Source organism: Gekko japonicus, unplaced genomic scaffold (genome assembly GCF_001447785.1).
Source record: "Gekko japonicus isolate JY-2015 unplaced genomic scaffold, Gekko_japonicus_V1.1 scaffold143, whole genome shotgun sequence".
In the NCBI taxonomy this organism is placed as follows: domain Eukaryota; kingdom Metazoa; phylum Chordata; class Lepidosauria; order Squamata; family Gekkonidae; genus Gekko; species Gekko japonicus.
Window position 1 is genome coordinate 528,114 of NW_015175974.1, and position 18,245 is coordinate 546,358.

The window sequence follows — 18,245 nt, forward strand, 5'->3', positions numbered from 1 at the left end:
TTACAAGCGGAACCAGGCCGGAGGCGAGACCATCGCAGATTTCGTGGCGGCCCTTCGCAAAGCCGCACGGCCATGTAATTTCCACAACGTGGAGGAAGCCCTCAGAGACCGTCTCGTCTGCGGTCTCAAAGATGAAAGGCTGCAACAGAGGCTGTTCGCCCGCACCACCCTGACCTGGGCAGTGGCCTACGAAGAGGCCGTGGCCGCGGAAGCAGCGGAGAAGTCCACGAAGGAGGTCCGCCAGCGGGTGGCAGAGCCCAGTATACACGCTCAACGAGACAGCGAGGGCGAAGACGCGGATGATGACGTCAACGCGGTTCGAGGCAAGCGGACCCCAGCGAAGACTACCAACGTCAAGCCTTGCTCCGGTTGTGGCGGGAAACACCAGCGCGACTCCTGTTGGGCTCGTGATGTCGACTGCAGAGCGTGTGGGCGGCGTGGTCATCTGGCCAGAGTCTGCAGATCAGCAAAGAAGGATCCCTCAACTAACAACCGGTCAGCGCAGAGGGGCACTCCAGTCAGCACCCAAGGCAAGACCCGTTCCTCAGCATCGGAAGCAAGCTGCCAGTTGACGGCGACCTTGTCGAGCGCATCGGCCGTAAATCGCACCAGCAGCCAGGGCAAGATCACCGTGACTCCACTCCTCGACGGCCGACCCTGTACAATGGAGGTGGACTCAGGATCGTCCGTGACGGTGATTTCTGCCGCGTCCTGGCGCCAGTTGTTCCCGAACCGAAGCCGGCGGCGGCTCCAGCCTGCGGGAACCAGAGTGTCCGACTTCCAGGGCAACCGAATTCCCTTGGCCGGACGGGACTCTGTTACTGTTGAGTATAAGGGGAAATGTGTTAAACTGTCATTCCTGATTGCAGAGGGAGACCGGGTTAACCTGCTAGGGTTAGATTGGTTTGAGCCATTGGGCATTGGTATTTCTGGGATTAACAGGATGTCTGAAAATAAATGGGGCATGCTGTACGACCTGTTCCCTGATGTATTTGCCGAAGGGTTGGGGAGGTACAAGGGCCCCCCGGTTGCGTTTGACTTAGATCCGTCAGTCAAACCTATTAGGTTGAAGTATCGGAAAGTACCTGTGTCTCTCAAACATAAGGTGGAAAAAGAGATTGACAAACTAGTTGAGCAAGGGGTTTTAGAGCCAGTACCATACAGCAAATGGGAGACCCCGATCGTAACCCCTGTCAAATCAGATGGGTCCATACGACTATGCGCCGATTACAAATGTACGATTAACAAGGCGCTGCAGCAACATTCGTACCCGGTCCCGGTAATAAGCCACATTTTGGCTTCCCTGGGGGGTGGCAAGATTTTCGCCAAATTTGACCTGGCCCAGGCATACCAGCAGTTGCCTGTCACCCCGGAGGCTGCCGAGGCCCAAACAATTGTAACCCACCAAGGGGCTTTTAAAGTGAACAGGCTGCAATTCGGGGTCAACGTAGCACCTGGGATTTTTCAGGGCCTCATGGAACGTCTACTAAGGGGGGTACCTGGCACAGTGCCCTATTTTGACGACGTGCTGATTGCGGGCGGGTCTGAACAGGAACTACTGGACCGGGTTAAAGAGGTCCTCAGGCGTTTTCAAAATGCCGGTCTCAGAGTTAAGCGCTCAAAATGCACGCTCGGGGTGGAAAGTGTGGACTTCCTGGGGTTTCGCATTGACGCAGAGGGAGTCCACCCCACGGATGAGAAGGTATCTGCAATCCAAAACGCCCCCAGGCCGGTGAGTAAGAAGGAGCTCCAATCCTTTTTAGGACTCCTGAATTTTTATCATGCGTTTTTACCGCATAAGGCATCAGTGGCGGCCCCTTTGCACGCGCTTTTGCACAAGGAGGCAAAATGGAAGTGGGGGCAGGCCGAGGAAAAGGCTTTTGTGGGAGTCAAGGAGCTGCTGACATCTAATGCCGTACTCACGCATTATGATGAACACAAGCTCCTGGTGTTAGCTGCTGACGCTTCACCTTTTGGAGTAGGCGCAGTTTTAAGCCATCTGATGCCTGATGGGAGCGAAGCGCCTATCGCTTTTTATTCTAGATCACTATCTGCGGCAGAGCGGAACTATGCCCAGATAGACAAGGAGGGTCTGGCGTTGGTAGCGGCTGTCAAAAAGTTCCATGATTTTATTTTTGGCAGACGATTTTTGCTGGTCACTGACCACAAGCCGCTACTGGGGATTTTTGCGCCCGATAAGCAATTGCCAAACATCATGTCCCCACGCATGCTTAGATGGGCGATATTTTTGCAGGCTTATGATTTTGACTTAGAGCACCGGCCTGGGAAAGCGATTGGGCATGCGGATGCCCTCAGCCGGTGCCCGGTGCCGGACATTGGCGCAGACCCTGCCCCCGCCTGTGAGGTCTTGGCAATTGAGGAGCTTCCTCGACCCCCGGTATCATCCAGGGACATTGCAGCACACACGGCCAAGGATAGCGTGCTGTCCCGAGTATTAAACTGGGTTTGGAGGGGGTGGCCGGTTGGAAGCGTTGAACCGGAGTTCGGCCCTTACAAAAGCCGTCAAAATGAACTATCCATTTCTAAGGGCTGTGTATTATGGGGGAACAGGGTGGTGGTTCCTGACAAACTCAGGACGAGAGTGTTAGAGTCGCTGCACGAGGGTCACCCCGGTATGGTACACACCAAAGCGTTGGCCAGAGGGTATGTCTGGTGGCCGGGGCTGGACAAAGAGATCGAAGAATGGGTACGAGGGTGTCCCAAATGCCAGCAAGTCAGACCCGATCCCCCACAAGCTACACCCCAAGGCTGGGAGTCATCTGGTAAACCCTGGGCCAGATTGCATATAGATTTTGCTGGCCCTCTCCAAGGGCAAATGTTCCTAATTGTGGTGGACGCTATGTCCAAATGGCTGGAGGTCGTGCATATGAAATCGACCACATCACTTGCTGTGATCCATGCGCTCCGCCGACTTTTTGCCACCCACGGGTTGCCTGACGTCATCGTCAGTGACAACGGGCCTCAATTTGTGTCTGAGGAATTTAGGCTCTTCCTCACGAGTAATGGCATACGCCAAATGACTTCGGCCCCTTTCCATCCGGCATCTAATGGCCAAGCCGAACGGATGGTCAGGACGGCCAAAGAGGCCCTGGGTAAAATGGACGAAGGGGACTGGAGCCAGAGGCTGGGCTCCTTTCTTTTGCTGCAGCACACCACCCCCTGTAGTGCTACAGGCCGTAGTCCGGCCGAATTGTTAATGGGGCGGAGACTCACGACCCGTTTGAACCGAATGCACCCAGACCTCACTGAAGAGCAATCCGAGCGTACCACGGCGCAACCGAAGGTGCGCATGTTTGAAAAAGGGGACAAGGTTTTCGCACGAAATTATGCAAACGGGCACTTATGGCTTCCTGGGGTTATATCCGACTCTGTGGGTACTCGAATGTATGTGGTGCAGTTAGCTGACGGTCGAATATGGCGGCGCCACATAGATCAGTTAAGGAGACGTTGGGCTAGGGACAGCGCTGACTCTCCGACGGCTGAATCCCCCGATGTCGAGTGGACACCCCCAGAGCAGGCGGTGAGTACCGAAAGGCCCGGTACTGTCCCCGAGTCAGGGCAGAACCCTGTGTGCGGGGCTGAAATCCCAGTCGAGTCTGCGCCTGATCCAGGCTGTAGTGAACCCCACTCTGACCCACAACCTTGTCTGCCCATGGAGCCTGCACCGCTCCGCAGGTCCCAGCGTTCGCGGCAAATGCCGACTTATCTGAAGGACTATGAGTGTAAATACTGTTGGAATAACTGATGTACAAAGGTTGATTGCATGTTTGTAAATAATAAAACAATTGGGATGATGGCTTAACTTAGGGGGGAGGAATTGTAATGTATTGAAATGATTACATGAATCACCTCATAGGACTCCCATGTTAAGCTTCGAGCCAGACCAGGGCTCCTCTGAGCGAACTTCCTATTGGTCGCTTCGTAACAGCGACCAATCAGAACGATACCATTCCCTAGGAGGGAAAGACTCCCATTGGTCTTTATTCTAGCAATCTCATTGGTTGTTATTTGTAAATAGGCGTGGCTACATTAGCCCGGTTATGTTTAAAAGGAGCATAAGCTCCCACTGTTTTCTGTTCTGGTTTCTTACTGAGTTAGTGCTTGCTCGTTACTTCCAATAAAGCTGAATCACTTGCTGAATCACTGTACGAGTCCTTTGTTAGCGCGATCTAACAATTACAACTCTTTTTCTCATCAACCTAGGAAGAAAATGATCTTCTTATACACTGAGCTATGCTTTGCTTCCCCTCAGGTTCCCGCTGATTCTAGGTTTCCCTACTCAGAATTGTTATGTCTATGGCTGCTGATGGTTGTGCAGAGCCTAATAGGGTAGTAGAAGCTGCAAAATGGAGGTGCTGCTGTGGGAGTGAGTAGGGGGGGGGGGGGAGCAGCACGGCGGCAGTGTAAAGGGTTAGGCTCCTGCCAAATCCTTGCTCTTGTGCTGCCTATGGAAAATCCTTGGCCTTCATGTAGTCATATCCAGTGCTTTATATAAGGTTGCACTGATTCCCCCCCCCCAGGTGCTGGTATTCAGTACTGGTGAGCATCACCACCATTCACACACCAGAAAGCAGGGCAGGGGAGGGGTTGGTCACATCTATCAATACCCCATTCCAAAAACGTTAAACTGCTTTAGCACTTTTGCATTTCTGTTTCCCTCATGCTGCAATTGAAGCATGATGCAAGTGGAGAATTGGAAGAGCAGAGTGGCACCACTCCCCCACTGCCCTCCTGGGTAACTCTAGTTCTTATAATTCAATATTTCCAGATAATGGAATACATTCATCTCGTCAGGTGTTTCAAGTGGTACAATACACACTAGGGCCACCAGGGTGTTTTTTGGCAGTACTTCTGGGCCTTTCACAGATGCGTGATTCAGCAGGTGATGCTTTCCTCATTCTATTACCTGCAAAGCAGGAAAAGCTCTACCTACAGACTTTCTGCTTATTATTGTTGGTGACTCTACCTCATACTTTTCTTACTGAAAAGGATTTATAATGTTTATTTAATGCAAACAAGGCCACAGTCTCGGCTCTCAGCCATTTGGATCAGCATGATCATAAGAGATCTCTAGAAAGGAAGATTAATTAGCTTTTCTCAGGGTATTGCTAGCAGAAATGGGAACCTAACCTCAGAATTCTGCTGGCAGGAACAAAAGAGCCTTGCTTATGAATAAAACCCAGTTATCTGCTGTAATTATGAGACTGCTCTTGGTACACTTTTTTGCCTCGTCAGGGCTTTCCTTTGAAAAACAACAACCTAGTTTTCATCAATATGTATGGGAGCTATCTAAGATGATGTAGAGTCACCTCCAGCTTTTGTATCTCTTTTTGCTGATCAGGGCACAAACTCAATAGAACTCTTCTCTCCATTCTGTGGAGAACAAAGCTCATATCTTTATGTAAAGGGAGGCACTGTAACCAGGGGTCTGCCATATCAGTTAATTGCAAGCTATTTCCAGCCAGTTATATGCCCTTATAGTCAACAGAAGTTAATAGGAACATTTCCCAAGTTTTATAACAATGTTCCAACAGAGATAAAACTAACAGCACAATGGGACACCCAGAACAGTTTTCATAGGGTCAGGTTCTGTTGGAAGAAAGAACTCAGTCTGTTGGTGGAAAAACCTGCTTATTCACAAAAGGAGGAATTATAGGGAAGGCAACAGCAAGTACAGGCAATGCTGATTTAGATGCATCATTGGCCATTTCCAGGCGGGTGATTTGCCCCTGGCTCAGTGCTGAGGGAAGCGGGTTTTCCCCCTGCTTCCTCACAGCAAATTCTGTGATTTAGTAAATGTAAATATGGCTGAATTGAATTTTAAAAAGTGATCTCTGGACTACAGAGATCAGTTCCTCAGGAGAAAATGGCAGCTTTGGTGGGTGAACTCCATGGCATCACATGCCTGCTGATCAATATGTCTTCTAAGCTGTGTAGACTTGTGAGCAAAAATTCTACTTTGTGAGCTGCTGGCATTAAAGTTGTGAGTGAGCGATTTGGCTACTCCATAAATTAGTTTGCTCTGGAGCCATCCTTCCTGAGTAGGCTTGCCAAGTCCTTACCTTAAGAAGAGCGGGGGAGTCCTTTGCTGGTCTGGGAGTCCCTGTGTGTGCGCTTTCCCCGCGTGCGTGCCACAATTACCTCACCCGGAAGTGATGTAATCGCATCGGGCACGTTGGAGGTGGGGCCACAATCATCCGAGGGAAAACCATAGAGTTTTCCCTCGGATGATTGTGGCCCCGCCCTCAACGTGCCTGACGCAATCACATCACCTCCGGGTGATGTGCTCACGCTGGGCACGTTGCGCGCTTTGGGGGTGGGGTTCCCCTCAGGGCCCAATCTGCCGGTGGCGGGTAACGGGCCTCTCGGGTGGGGGTTTCCCGCCCCCTGGGGGGACTTGGCAAGCCTATTCCTGAGCTAAGACAAAAATGTGCGAGCTGGAGGCTAAAAAACTGTGAGCTAGCTCACACTAAGAAAGCTTAGAGGGAACACTGATGCTGATCTCCCCAAATTCTGTCCTCCTCAGGCTCCAGGGTTGCCAGCCCTCCCATGTGGTGATGGGAGAATTTTTTTAAATTTAGTGTTGGATGCACTGTGACATTTTATAATAGAATTTCCAGTGATTCCTAGAGCTACCTAACATCACTTCCAGGTTTTGCTGGAAGTGATGTCATGGCACACACGATGCAGCATGCTCTCTATGTCCCCGCCCCCAAGCTTCTGCTGTTTGAGATACAGCTTGGCAACCCTACCAGTGTCTTCCCCCCAAATCTCCAGGAATTTTCTGTGCTGGAATTGTCAGTGCGAGGGGAACCATAAGCATTAACATGCATTTGGGTCTATCACCTTTCCAAAACCAAGTCTCATGCCAGAGGATAAACTAGTATTGCCATTCTCCAGGTGGGGACTGAAGATCTCCTGGAATTACAATTGATCTCCAGACTACAGGGACCAGTTACCAACTTCCCCTGGAGAAAAGGGCTGTTTTGGTGAGTGGACTCTATGGAATTATACCTCCCCAAACCTAACCCTTCCCAGGCTTCTCCCTCAAATCTCCAGTAATCTCCCAAAATAGAGTTTGCAACCCTAGAACAAGCTGTGATTGGGAATCAGGGATTTGGCAGAGGAAGAGAGGAAGCACACAGACCAGGCAGGATTCAGTGAGGCATGACAGAACAAGGCAACTGCTCAAAGAATCCTGATCCCAAATCTCCCCCCCCCCACAACCAGTAGCAAACATCACATGGCTGTAATTTTCTAGACATTCAGTAGGCAATGCTTAACCAGTATGAAGATGTGGATTATACCAGTTTATTAATGCATGAAATATAAAGTACAATGTAGATTAATAAAATGACTAAGCAAATAGGAACAAAATACATGAATAATACTCACAGGAAATAAAAGACACATCTGAGAACAGTGAAAAAATAAGTCTTATGATGAATCTCTTCCAAAGCAACTAGGAATAACAATTTAGCAGCATAATGACACTGCAGTGAATATAAAGCTCTATCACCAAATTACCTCCAACCGGCCTAGGTGAAAGCTATTCTAATCTAAATTCTCTAAATTTCCTTAAATTACAAATGATGCATAGCTACCAGTTTATGAGTTTCATGGTCTAGTCCCTCCCCAAAAAAGGGGGGGGGGGAGAGAAAGAAATTTTGGGCCCAAGGACATTAGAGATTATTATAAAGAAAGGAGAGAAGGCTAACCACTGTGTCCTACACTGAAACTTCACACGTTTTTCCTCGGTTACAATTGGCAGTTCTAATGTGACAACTGTTAGCAAGGCTGGCTACATCCTAGCAGTGCAAAGAGGCAGCTTTTAGAATAAAATCCACAAGGCTTGTTGCTTTAGAAAGGAAATGGATACTCTTTATTGTTGGAGAAATCTATACTGAGATAAGAAAGGAGGAATAGGCATCTAGCTATCCATCTACACTAGGATGGAGAGAGAGTCAAAGAATGCATGTTGCTGTCGTAAAGATCTAAAAGAGACAGCATAAACAGGAAGAGAAGGAAGCTGCCAGAAGCAAGGAACTTCCCTGAGAATAGGATTCTGGCAAAAAAACCCAGCAGCAGTACAGACAAAAGGAAGAACAGATACAGATGATTTTACCTGTCTAGCTTATAAACTGCAGTACCACCTCAGAAATACTAGTTATGCTTGGTGCAAAGAGATATACCATAATATTTCACTTCCAACAATAACAATTTTAGTTGTTGTAGATTTTCTAGGCTGTATGGCAGTGGTGTTGGCACTGTAGTACCTGATGTTTTGCCAGCAGCTGTGACTGGCATCCTCAGAGGTGTAACACAGAAAGATGGAGTACTCTCTGTGTCAAGGTGAGAAGAAAAATGGTAGGCAGGTAATTTAGGAAGGTAGGGTAGGGCTGAGTCATTCTCTCAGGAAGGTAGGGTAGGGCTGAGTCATTCTCTTGTAGGAGTTTCCCAGGCTGTGACATGCTAATGGAGGAGCTTTCCTGAGGAGGTTTTTGCAGTTTGGTGTAGTGGTTAAGTGTGTGGACTCTAATCCGGGAGAACCAGGTTTGATTCCCCACTCCTCCACTTGCACTTGCTGGATGACCTTGGGCAAGCCATAGTTCTGGCTAGGGCTGCCAAATGGCCCCGGGGGGCGGAATTCCCCCCGCTTTCGAGCCCCGATTTCCGCTCCCGCGGAATCGGGGCCCGGGAGAAACCCCATCCCCGCGTGCGCATCACCCGGAAGTGACTTTGCACGCTGGGGGCGGGGCCACGCCATTTGAGGGGAAAACAAAGAGTTTTCCCCTCAAATGGTGTGGCCCCGCCCCCAGCGTGCAACATCACTTCTGGGTGACGCGCACGTGGCGCGCGCGCCTAAGACGCCGGCCGGGAGCCCCCCGCTCCCGGCCAAAAAACATTTGGCAACCCTAGTTCTGGTACAGCTGTTCTTGAACAAGAGCAGTTTCTGTCAGAGTTCTCTCAGCCCCACCTACCTCACAGGGTGTCTATTGTGGGGAGGGGAAGGGAAAGGAGTTTTTAAGCCGCTCCGAGACTCCTTTGGGTAGTGAAGGGCGGGGTATAAATTCAATCTCTTCTTCTCCATATGGATTGGCTGTTGAAATTCTAATCTTATCTGTAGTGATGTTGTTAGATGTAGAGCATTTTGTGTTTTTCAGGACAGGAAACCATGCCCTATATATTTTTAAACTCTCTTCTTTCCTGTTGAAATTGTGTTTAATTTATGAATTTCAATTGCTTCCCTGTGTAATCCGACATGGTAATTGGATGTGTTGTCCAGCATTCCAGTGTCTCAATTTTATTTTTCCTGATTTTACCCTATATTTCCCCCCAGGACAACTTGGAACAGTGTCATTCAAAAACAAACACTAATGATCGACATTTTTCATAAACAAATGCCAAGTATGCACCTGATAAAGTCTGTTCAACATTATCTTTGTCCCCACAAATTAACTTTCCCCTGCTTTAATTATAATTGCATAATAGGGTATGCCCCCTCTTGGACTCACACCTTAACATGGTGAAGGGTTGTGTGTATCAGATAAGTTGAAAGCAATACCATAAGGAGTTTAGATTCTGTCAAGAGGCTAAACTTCTAGCAGAGTCACTCAAGGCAGAATGGTCACAGTTGAGACACCAGACTAAGATGCATCCACCCCTTTCAGGGATCAACGGCCACATCAACAGAAGAGAACAGAGAGTTCCAGTGGTGATGGTGGCAGAGGAATCTTTGAAGGGTAGCAGCTACTGGACAGCAGCAGTAGTGAAAGGTGACACGGGTGGAGGATCTTTTGTAGACAACTGCAGTGCTACTTCAGCTAACCCTGGTTAGTACTGTGCAGAAGAAGGCAATTGTAAACCACTTCTGACCATCTCTTACCTCAAAATCCCTATGATGAAACAATCCAAAATGAAAAAAAAGAAAGAAAATGATATAATGCTGGAAGACAAAACCCCCGAGTTGGAAGGCACTCAGTCAGCTACTGAGGAAGAGCTGAGGACAACTAGTGCTATTCTTAATGATGCAACAGGACTAAAGCCAAAAGGATGTTCAGTTGTTGACGTGAATCAATGCAAAAGGAAAGTCCAAAGCTGTTTGACGCATATATTAGGAACATGGAACAAGAGATGTATGAATCAAGCTAAGCTCGAAATTGTAAAATGAGAAAATGAGAAATGGAACGTTTAAACATTGCATTCCTGGGAGAGAGGGAACTAAAGTGGACTGGATTAGGACATTTTCAGTCAGAAGATTTCCAAGTGATTTACTCTGGAAATGAAAAACACAGAAGAAACAGAATTGCTTGAATAGTGAGGCGAGATCTAACTCAAGAAATCAGAGGCTATAATGCAAAGTCTGACAAAATAATATCAATCAGACTTCACGGAAAGCCTATCAACATAACCATCATTAAAGTTTATACCCCAACTAAGATGCTAAAAAGGAAGAAACTGAAAGCTTTTATGCAAGAGTCCAGGGATTGATCACACAGATAAACAGATGTAGAAAAGAGCAAGAGTCCTGTAGCACCTTAAAGACTAACAAAATATGTGGCAGGGTATTGTCAGACTTGGGATGTATCTGTATCTATTCCATTATTTACTACCTGTTGTTCTTTGTCCATCTGGTTCCCCTTTCCCAGCCCCTTATCTATTGCTCTCGCTGACATGACACTCCTAGGGGTGGGGAGTGTGAATGTGTGTGAGTCTGTTTGAATGTAGGAGTAGAGGATGTGCCACTTTGTAACTCTTCACAAAATATGCACCTCAAGGCATTAGCTTGAAACGGATTGAACTTTGAATAGCTAGTTTGTACCCATATATCTGTCAGGAGTGTTAGTTTCGCTTTGTATGTGTGAGGAAAGACTGGAATGTGGCTTTTGACTATACCTTGAGACCCATTGCTTTGTTCCTTAGTCCTAACAAAGACGTTCACCTTCAAGACATCTCAAATCTCTTCAATAAAGTTCCTTCAACTAAACTTGTGTCGAGAGTGAGCTGACTGGGGGCCTGACAGGTATGAGCGTTTGTGAGTCACTGCTCACTTCTTCAGATATCTGAACATATCTGGGTATGAGCTTACGTGAATCACTGCTCACTTCTTCAGATATCTGATCTTCAGATATCTGAAGCAGTGACTCATGAAAGCTCATACCCTGCCACATATTTTGTTAGTCTTTAAGGTGCTACTGGACTCTTGCTGTTTTCTACTGCTACAGACAGACCAACGCAAGATGTGGTGGCAATCATAGGTGACTGGAATTTAGGGTTGCCAGCTCTGGGTTGGGAAATACCTGGAGATTTTGGGGGTGGAGCCTGGAGAAGGTATGGTTCGGGGAAGGGAGCAACCTCAGCAGGGTATAATGCCATACAGTCCACCCTCCAAAGCAGTCATTTTCCAGGGGAACTAATCTTGGTTGTCTGGAGATCCATTGTAATAGCAGGAGGTCTCCAGGTACCACCTGGAGGTTTGCAACCCTACTGGTAGGAAACAAAGCAGAATCAAATATTTTTGGAAGAGTTGGGCTAGGAGCACAAAATGAAGGAGAGTGACTCAAAGAATTCTGTGAAGACAGCAATTTGTTCACTGCGAACATACGTTTCAGGCAACTGAACAGATGATTCTCACAATACAAGAACCCGTGGGCACTCCATGAAATTGCTGAGCTCTGTACTCTGTCTCCTTGCTTGCAGCTCCCTTCTAAGCTTCTGTCTCCAGGACGTGAAAGGTACAGGTGAGACTGGTTGACTGGTCTTAATCAACTGAGTCTCTCCTGCTGCATTGGGGCTGGGTGGCGGCGGCTCTGCATCGGCTGTTGGCTGTGAGCCTTGAGTAGTCTGTAGCGCTCTGATTCCACTAGGTTCAGGACTGGCTGCATGAGGCTCCTCTTCACCTGAGAAATCCCCAATAGGGCTTGTCTCAGGCTGACATCCATCAAATTACAGAAAACTACGTATATATTTTCTCATGGATTTATGGTAACAGGTATAAAGTCATTTTATGGAAAGAGATAAGTACAGTATTTCCTGCAATGTAGTAGTATTAAATCCAAATTTTAGTTCTTGCTCTGAGGAGAAGGGCATTTTGTAATGGGTGATTTCCACCAGTTGCTCAGGGAGGCAGGAACAGTGATGCTCTGTCTTCTTGGTGCTTCGGGGGGTCAACAGTGGCATCTCTTATGTTCTTATGATTGTATATGTGGACATCACCAGATGGCCAATATAGAAATCACCGCAAAAAGAAGAAAGAAACTGTGAGGTAACTGCGCTAGATAATATTTCAATAATAATCACAAAATTGTACAAAAATGTGTGCAGAAAATTATATAAATATACAAGACAATAGAAAATGATGTGTTGACGATGGTCTCCGGAATGCTCTATCGTTTCGATACTATTCTTCTTCCGAGAGTGAATGAAAACAGCGACTCTTGGTCTGTCTTTTCAATTAGTCGGTATCAAAAATCCATAATATTCACCGATGTATCATGACTTAATTGCAAGAATTTCTCTGACAGAATGTTCCTGGGGCAAGGTGCTTGAACATTCTGTCAAGCTTGTAACCTTACTGGGAATTAATTGAGAAGGTCAACCCTGCAAGGTTGGGTTGCAGAATGAGTTGCAAAATGAGTTTCTACTACAATTAACCTGGAAAGTGGACTCTTAAGGTCTAAAGTACTGGAATTAGATTAAAGCAGTTGAAGCATAGAACACCTATATCAAAGGATACTTATTAAAGAGTGCAGAAATATTTCAGAAGAACATAGCAGAGAGGAATAAAGCAAATAAGCTACATTTTAAGGTTCTAGCTACACAGTAAGACATTACTTTAAAGTTGCCAGGTATTACCCTTCTTGGTTGAAGTTAATCAGTAGTAATCCAAGCCTCTCTGTCCAGAGAACATTGGGCCAGGCAGGAGCCTGGTCCATCCTGAGGTTAGCTTGTCATCCCTCATGTTAGCTGTATGCTGCCACAACTACCAGCTCCAACAAAGAACAATAAAACTACCTGTTTTAAGGCCTAAGATTTGAAAGGGCAGGAGGCCCTTCTGTCCAATCAAAAATCAGACCAGTGAAGTCATTTTGACATGAACTTACAATGAATGGCTCAGGGGAGAGCCACTTTATGATGGGATGGAGAGGTTATCTGAAATCTAACCCACCCCTTGTGTAGTGTAAAACACAACCCCAACTGAGGATGTGCTGGCGCCAAGTCCTGGTAAACAAATGGTTTGTCTTTATATCTGAATTGCTATTCAAAGGTGATAAGGTCAATTGCCAACTCTTCCATATCAACACAGAATATGGAGAAACGGAATGGTTTCCAATTGGCAAAGTTTTCAGACAAGAATCTATTTTATCTCCCAGTCTCTTTAACCTATATGCAGGACATAGCGTAAGGAAAACTGCATTAGATTTAGATGAAGGTGGAGGGAAAATTGGTGGAAGGAACATTTAATCATTTGAGCTATGCAGATGATACCACATTACTGGCAGAAAATAGCTGAAACTCAGGTTGCCATGTCCCTCCTGGCAACCAGCAGGGGATAGGGGGACTTACTGGAAGCAGGAGGGAGGCCCAGCTGATGTTGCAGCAACATGCCTACATCACTTCCAATGTGACCCATAAGTGACATCATCACACAGCAATATCGGGATGATGCTCTGGTATATGGGCAAAACTCCATAGTAAATTTGGCTTCTATCATAGAGTTTTAGCCCAAATACCAGAGTGTCACCCCAACATTGCCAAAATGGTGACATCACTTCCAGTCATGTAAAAAGTGACAGACATGTCACTGCAATGCCAACTGGGACCTGCTGTTTACCTGGGTAAGTCCTCCCCACCAGCCAGCTGATTGGTGAGGGCCAGTAGAGCCTGTCGGTGAGGGACCCCTTGCGTCTACTGGGGAGGTTGGCAACCCTAACCTGAAATGACTGCTGATGATGGTTAAAGCAGAATGTGCTATAGCACAAAACAGCTGAATCAAGAAGACAACATTAATTTACTACTGGGGAATCACACAATGTCAAGTCTGATGATGAAGATATTGAATTTGTTTAAAGATTTTCTATCCCTTGACTCCATCCTCAACCAAATGAAACACTGCAACCAAGAAATCAGGAGATTGAGACTGGGGAGGGCAGTCATGGAGGAGCTGCAAACAACATCCTCAAGTATAAGGACATGTTGCTGGTGACCAAGATCAAGATAATTCATACCACAATATTCCCCACTACTATGTATGGGTGTTAAAGTTGGACAATGAAGAAACCTGAAAGGAAGAAAGTTGATTCATTTGAAATGTAGTGTTGGAGGAGTTTTATGGATACCGTGGATGCCCAAAAAGACAAATAATTCCCTATAAGCTAAAATGACTTTGGTCATGAGAAGATAAGACTCACTGGAAAAGACAATAATTCTATGAAAAGTTGAAGGCAGTAGGAAAAGAGGAAGACTCAACATGAGATGGATTGATTTAAAAAAGGAAGCCACAACCTTCAGTTAGTAAGACCTAAGCAAAAATGTTAACGATAGGACATTTTGGAGATCATTAATTCATAGGGTTGTCATAAGTGAGAATCAAGTTTGATGACACTTAATACACTATAGGGAATAACTCCTCCTTTACACTTGTTTGAATTGGCTGAATTTTTCAACACACTACTCTTGATAGCATATGCAGCATATTTCTGTTGTTCAAGTCTGCACAGTCAGGCTGCTTCCAAGATTTTTGTTCATAACAGAACCAATGAGGCCCTGAACCCGTGCTATTAAACATACCAGCCCACTGAAGTCAGCATCCCTGTGTTATGTGAAACATAGAACTCTGCCCTCCATGGATTGATAAATAACATCCAATTTTTTTTGTCTATCTTGTCCAGCATCCTGTTTCAAACAGTGGTGCCAGACTGCCTATGAGCATGAAGACCCAAACCTTCCCTGTTTTCCCCTCACCCTGGAACTGCTATTTCAAACGGTCATTGCCTCTGAACAGAAATTTCATTTTGTTACCAATGAACTTAATGAATTGTCTAACTCTCTTTTAAAGCTTAACAACCTTCCAAAAACAACTTTCTATTTCTAATTGCTTTTAGTGTCTCAAAATTCAGCTACTATCCTAATCAGAGGAGTTAGTGGCCTCACCAAAAGCAATATTAAGTATGCAAACATTAGCAAGGCATTCACTTAGTATAAGAAAGTATATTACTTTAGTGTACAGATCATAGCAATAACAGCATGGGCAGAATTTTGGTTCTTTTCACACTTTATTCCCTAACAGCCTTTGTTTCCTTACTGTTGTAGAAAGATCCCTTAAAAAGAAAAACCTCTCCCCCAGTGCCACAGGGGGCGGGGTAGTTACTGATTTGTCCACTGCTATTCATTACTCCTATTTACTGATTTTTAAAACCTCACCAGATGAATTAATGTGTGCAAGCAAACTCTATCTGCAATGTTTGTTGAAGGAAACAGGTCATGTAATTTTGATCTCCCCAATCCTGGTACTAGGTGAGTACAGTCACCTGCCATTTCTGATGACTCAGAGTAGAAGGTGCCATGTATGAATATTGCTCTTAGACCTGGTCTTGCTCACCTAATTCTTAGGTGATGAATTGAACTCCTACGGGTCCACTATTTAGAGATTACAGCTGGTCAAGAGTACTTATAAAGATAGCCTCTGAGTTCTGACTGGCTGGCCCCGCCCCTGCCAAAAGCCTAACAATTATTTTCAGACTACTTCCTTTTAGCATCACCTGTACTGGTCACCAATCTGCAGGTTCACATGCCTGATTTTTAAAAAGTTGTTTTAAGACTGCAAAGTTATGCCCACTGGAATGTGTGTATTTGTACATGAAGTTGTTGAAACTGGTCCACATAGCCTAGTACAATTTACTCTGACAGAAGTCCCCTTATCAGAACAGAGATCTTGATTTAAATGGAAATTTCAGAATTTGAACCTAGAGCCTTCTGCATCACTGATTTGTGGCTCCTTCCCATTTGCTTGGGGCTACGTCCAATTGAACTCAGAGAGACTTACTTATGAAGAAGTATGCAAAGGAGTGTGCCATGTGTCCACACTGTTGGCAGTTGTTGTTGTTCAATCCATGCTTTGGAGTTTGCTTTCATTGAATTTACTGCAACAGGATTTTGCAGAAAGGTAATAACTGACTACAGGGCATTCAGAGAGGCCTTCAGAGCACAAGCACTAACACATACTAACACACAGCAGAGAATGAAAACAACAAGAAGTAGGCTGAACTACAAGAGAAAACATTCAATAACCCCTAAATGCTAAAGAATACTCCACATCTCCTCCTAGGGAACAAGTGGACTAAGCTACTCTTTCAGCGATATTTACAATGTTAGACTCTTAGCAGGCTGTCACTTTTCCCAACACATACCCCTGCATTCTCATTGTGTCTCTGGTTACAGGCTTTGGAGAAAACACACATATGATTGGGCTTTACCAGGCACATTTTTATCCCATGTTTCCTCCAAAGTCGTCAGAGCACCATTCATTGTTGTACCTTCTTCAGTTTATCTTCACAATGATAATGTGAGACTGGTTTAGTTAAAGATGGGTAGCTGTGTTAGTCTGCCTGTAGCAGCAGAAAAGAGTAAAAGTCCAGTAGCATCTTAAAGACTAACAAAATTTGTGGTAGGGTATGTGCTTTTGTGAGTTACTGCTCACTTCAGGTACCTGAAGAAATGAGCAGTGACTCATGAAAGCACATACCCTGCCACAAACTGTGTTAGTTTTAAGGTGCTACTGGACCCTTATTCTTTTCTACTAATTTAGTTAAGAGAACATGAGTGGCCCAAGGTCACCTAGGAAGTTTCACAAAGTGAGGATTATTTTGAACCCAACTCTCCTAGATCCCAGTCCCAACTCTCTAACCACTACATGTTGTCCTTCTTTGCCTCGGTCAGGCCTTTGTAAATAAACAGGAATTGTGCGGTTTCCCACTTCATGTCTGGAAATTTATGCAGGAACAAGAATGTATGTGAAGGACCAGAAGTCTCCTGACTATTTTTACTACAGGATATTAACACACGATTACCATTGTGGCATGACGACACGTTGCAGACGCCTACAAATAACACAACCCCCTGCGTTTGAGTCCAGTGAAAGATTTATTCAAGATATGACTCTTTACGCGCAAGCACACTTTCCCACACGGAAGCTCATACCTTGAATAAAACTTTGTGGTCTTACTGAGGCCACTGGACTCAAACGTTGCCCTGTAATGCTTCAGACCGACACGGCTACAGCCCCGCAGCCGGTAACTGGAGCCCTCGAAACCCAGCATTTTTATGAAGCCTCACATCAAAACTTCCGGTCTCGTGGCCCGCCCCCTTTAGGACCGCCCTCTCCCTCACGTGGCGCTGGTGTTTGTGCGCGGCCAGCCTCCGTGGGGGCGACGGGGCGTGGCACGTGCAGAGGAAGGGCGTAACAGGCAGCATGGCGATGAGTGACGGCGCTTGAGGCGGGGCTTGGGCGGAGAAGGGAGGAGCGACATCGGGGGCGGGGAAAGAGGGACCCAGAGTGAGTCCCTCAGCTGAGTCGGGCGGCGGAGAGGGGACGCCGGAGTCGCGCAACAAGAGCCAGGCGGAGGCCGGCTGTTCTCTCCCCCTGTCTAGCGGCGCTTTCTCGCTACATTGTCCGCCCCGCAGGTAACGGCTCCTTCCGGGGTGGGGGGTGGTGCGGCGTCTGACTGAAGCGGCTGCGGGCCCTTGCGAGGCTGGCTCACCCGTCGCCCACCCCTCGCTGCCTGCGAATGAGCGTCCCCGGCCCCGCCGCTGTGTCTGCCCGCGGAGTCTTTGTGCGCTCCGCTCCCTGCCCACGGACACACCCGTCGCCACCCGTCCCCCTGCAACTCCTCGACTTCCCCAGCCCGGCCCCGTCCTCACAATGGCACACAGAATGGCTTAATAACGCTCGCCGTGCCGCCCCCTCCCTCGACATCATCCTACGGCCGCCACCCCCCCTCCAACCTTCCTTCTCTGCCTTCGCTTCATCATCATAATAACAGCAGTCGCATTTGGCGTGGTCGCCGCCCCCCCCCCTCCCCGGCATTGCAAACAAAAACAACAGGAGTCACCGCGCGGCTTGTCCAGCCTGGTCTCCCTGTGGCAACACGGTGGGAAGGACAGCGGAGAGCCGGTCCGCGGTACTCTCCTGGGACCAGCAACAGCTCCTCTCTCCCCCCCCCGCC

General features: G+C 46.9%; 1 protein-coding gene across 2 annotated transcripts in view; it reads left to right on the top strand.

Annotated features, from left to right (window-relative positions):
- Positions 1-17,575: 17,575 nt before the first annotated feature.
- The window catches only part of YPEL5 (yippee like 5), a 19,496-nt gene continuing 18,826 nt past the window's right edge, over positions 17,576-18,245 (top strand). For both annotated transcript variants that reach the window (XM_015426111.1, XM_015426110.1), the window contains exon 1: positions 17,576-17,703. The gene's annotated coding sequence lies outside the window, so the exon portion shown is untranslated. The remainder of the gene's footprint in view (positions 17,704-18,245) is intronic.